Source organism: Marmota marmota, unplaced genomic scaffold (genome assembly GCF_001458135.2).
Source record: "Marmota marmota marmota unplaced genomic scaffold, marMar, whole genome shotgun sequence".
Taxonomy (NCBI): Eukaryota; Metazoa; Chordata; class Mammalia; order Rodentia; family Sciuridae; genus Marmota; species Marmota marmota.
The window spans coordinates 15,756,689-15,760,606 of NW_026000037.1; the positions used below are offsets into that span (position 1 = coordinate 15,756,689).

The 3,918-nt window shown below is 55.6% G+C and overlaps 1 long non-coding RNA gene across 1 annotated transcript in view; it reads left to right on the top strand.

Moving 5' to 3' along the window:
* Positions 1–704: 704 nt before the first annotated feature.
* LOC125619355 overlaps positions 705–3,918 on the top strand; it is a 12,568-nt gene continuing 9,354 nt past the window's right edge. Inside the window, exon 1 of the long non-coding RNA XR_007350856.1 lies at positions 705–2,566. This is a non-coding gene — a long non-coding RNA (uncharacterized LOC125619355). The remainder of the gene's footprint in view (positions 2,567–3,918) is intronic.

Below are 3,918 nucleotides of genomic sequence, written 5' to 3' on the forward strand. Positions count from 1 at the left end.
TGCATTCTGGAGTTTAAAATTCCAGAAGGTTGGGGTAAGGGCAGACCAAAGCCAAGCTCTGCAATCCAGGAAGTGGCAATAGGGCTCAGAACCCCGCAGGCATTGGGCCAATGCTGGCATCAGCGACTTGGCCAAGGAGAGGCAGGTGAGGGGCCAACAAGCAGGTCCAAAAGGTCTTGGCAGCAGAGACACAGCACTCCCTGGAACAAAGGACCCGTGAAGAGCAACGTTGGCCAACATTCTAAGTTCATGTGCAGGAAAGAGACAACAGTAAGATTCCCAAGGTCACTCAGCAAGTTACGGAAGGAACCCCATCTCCTGCCTCTCCTGCACACCCTAGGTGCACGGTGTCATGCTCCCATGTTCTTGGCAGATTGATCTCTGCCTATTATAGGATGCAGGGCTCATTTCTCTGCTATCAGCAGGAAAGCAGCGGGGCTCATTCCTTCCTGGTCTTCCTGCAGCTCCCAGCCCAGTACTCTTCTTAGAGGCTGTTCCATAGATACTGGGCCATGGGGCCCATGGCGTTCTTACAGTTGTCTCCAGATCTTTGGACATCAGACCCCCCAGAGCCAGGCAGGGCTTCCCAAGACAGAGGATGGTGGGAAAGACAAATTCCCCGAATCCAGTTCAGTGACTTGACTCCCAGCTTGTGCACCCACCATCCACGAAAGACAAGCCGCAGGACTCCAGGGAACAGCATCTTGGAATGGGCAGAAGGAATGACACCGTGTGGTCCAGAGGGTGAGTTCATAAGCAGACTCCCCAGGAGACGGACCCACTGTGGCCTCAATGTAGCCTTCGCATGACCTTGTGCTGCGGATCTCCCTTGCTCTCTCAAGAGCCCCATCAGCCTGGCTCCTCAGCACGTGCTGTGTCTCCCTCTCCTCTGCATTGCCAGCTTTGAGCCCTTGAGACCCTGAATTCTTGTAACTCCAGCACATACCTGTTCACTCCACTCCCTTGGCCCCGCGTGACCTTCCCTCCCTCTGTCCCCACCTCTTCCCCACGAATCCTTCAAGCTCAACCCTGGCTCTGGGAAGGCCTCGTGATATTGATATCTCCCTCCTGATCTTTCTTCTGGCCAAAGCCAGAGAGATGGCAGTGTGGGGAGTGTGTGTGTGTGTGTGTGTGTGTGTGTGTTTGCAGGCACAGGGTGCAGAGGTGACCCCATGCTGAGCCATGACCTGGTTTCTTCCTGGCCTTGTTACTTCTTTTTTGGCCTCTGCTTGAGTCCTCAATGACTTCTGCATTCTGTGGGCTTCCTTCCTCCTTCCTGCCCTCTCACCTGGCAGGACAGGTTTTCTTCCTGGCCAGGTGGCTTTAACAAGGCCAGGAGCTGAGCCTCGCTGGGGCCCAGGCTGAGACCCTGACTGACGGCTCCTCACTGCCCATTCCCTGGGCACAAACTGGGCCCCCAACCCTGCTCAAGACTGGCAACTGGACCACAGGCCGAAAAGGCTGTCTCGGGGGGCATGGTCTTGGTGACCGTGTCACATGGGGATGTCCAGGTCTTGAAGCCCCCAGGGAATAGGCTGGAGAAGGAGCTAACGTGTCTGCGTGCCCATGTTCCAACTATAATGTTAAATATGTCACCGCCATGGACCTCTGGTTCTCCTGTAGGCAGGGGATTGTTGGAAGTCCCACACCAAGGACAGGTTAGTGCCTGACATTGGAGCTTGTGCTCAACCTCCCAGAGCCATGAACTCCTGAGAAAACGGACCATCTGGAAATTGCACACCAATACTGAGAGGTGACAGTCTGAGGCCACACTCTGTCAACAGGATACTGACAGTGTGGTCACCAACAGTGCTGGCTAAGGGGTAGCTCTCTGCAGGGTGGCTCCTCGTAGAAGCACAGGAGGCTGGGGAAGGAGGCCCACATGGTGACAACAAGGTCACCCTTGCTCAACTGCTAGCCGCACCTTCTGTCTGCAAATGATCTCTCCTTTCCTTAAGATGGCATGGGTCTCCAGACATTCGCTCCCACAAATGTGATGAGTCCCTCCTAGCCTCGGGGCCTATGGTCTCTGCAACCCTGGGTATGACACCAAGCCCACAGAGAGGAAGGACAGTGTTGGGGTTCCAGCTCTGGTCCTGGACATTCTCAGCATGCAACCCCCCAGGGGGAAAATCCTTCCAGTCCCCTGGACCTCAATTTTCTCAGCAGTGCAGGGGGAAACCACAGGTGCCATCCCTGATATCCCCAGGGTTGCTGTGCATGCCATATAAGGTATGGTGCTGTGCTCCGTGAAGACCCCGAAAAAGCCTTTAAAAAGCCCAACAGAGACCTCACTGTCACCATCAGTCATTGTCATGATTTGCAGCATCCATGACCAGAGCCTGAGGACCTGGAGTGAAATGAACAAAGATCTAAAGGCCCTGGCTAGCGGCCAGGCCCCTGACCGGCCCTTGGTAAATATTGGTTCTCTTCCCTTACGTTCCGAGCCTCCTTGAGGCTGGGTAAACAAATGCCTCCCTGATGACTCCCCAGTTAGGACTTAAGGCACTACATGCTGTTCCCCGATCCAGCCGGGCTCCTGGAAACTTTCCTACCTGCCCACCAGGTTTGGATGCTCTGTTGAGATCAGTGGGGGTGGGGCCGGGGTGGGCGTTGGCCCAAGGGGGACATCCATGCAGCTACCCAGACTGGCTGTCTCTGAGGCCTGAGCTCAGGTCACCGTGTTGTCCACCAGGCCCTGCTCTGCCTCTGGGGATCCTGGTGTGGTGGTGTCTGTTGACCTGCAATGTTATGCCAGGGGACAGGAGTCGGGTGTGGGGGGTGTGGGGGGTGGGGGACACTGTGCAGATCTTCACATCTTCAGTCCCCTAAGCAAACAGGTGAGCCCTGTTTGCTCTGCGTGTCTTCCTGAAGATGCAGTATCTTTCTTTCTCTTTCTTTGCTTCCTCAATGCAAATATCATTAGTATCCATGGGCCTAAATGAAACCAGGCTCGTGTGTGTGTGTGTGTGTGTGTGTGTGTGTGCTGTGTGTTTCTTGTCAAGATCAGGAAATGATTCCAAAGTGGACATTCCCACCAGGCTCTGTGGACTGTGGGTGGTTTGGTTTGGATGTGGGTGTGCTGTGGCCAGCACAGGTCTGTGTGTTCTTGGAATCTGGTGTTTGCAAAAGTCCCAGAGGACTAGTTTCAGAATAATCCTCTGTCCTTCACACCTCCTGGGGAGATTATCCCTTTCCCTCAGCTCAAGTCACCTGAATATGTATCACTGCCTTCCCTTTGGTGACCTATGACTCCCGCACCTGTGGAGTCTGTCAGTCTGGGGTGGGCTGGGTACCTGGAGGAGGCAGAGGTAAGGTCACTACCCAAGGAGCAGGTCCAGATGTGTCTTCCTTTGGAGGCAAATGGTGTCAACAAGGTGGGCCCGCAGGCACTGGAGCTCACGATCTGGGAGCAGAGAGCTGGGAACTTCCTGTGTCCTGGGCATTTGAGGACGGGGACAGTTGGTGGGTGAACAGCAGGTGAGGCACACCTGTGTGTGTCAGGCAGCAGACAGAGGTATGGGAAGATCTCTGAAGCGACATGTAGGCAGAGATGCCTCGGGGTTCAGGGAAGTACCTGGGATGTAAGGTACCCAGGGCTGACCATGGTGGGAGCTGTCACTATGCTCAGGACCCAAGGCACAGGGGAGCAGAGCTGCGGGAGCTGAGTGCAGAGCACAGGCTGATGGAAGGAGGCTGATCAGAGAACCCGCGGCTCCCAGGGACATCAGCACACAAGGAGACCGGACGATCCTGGCACCTCCTCTCCTCCTCTGTCCCGACTCCTGCCAGTGCCGCTGCCCACTGAGTCCCGTGAGAGCTGGAAGGGGACGGCCGGGGGCTGTGTTCCAGGAACAGGGCCAGGACAGGAGTTAGGTGACTGGGTTCTAGCTCCGCCTCTGCCACTCATTTCTCCTG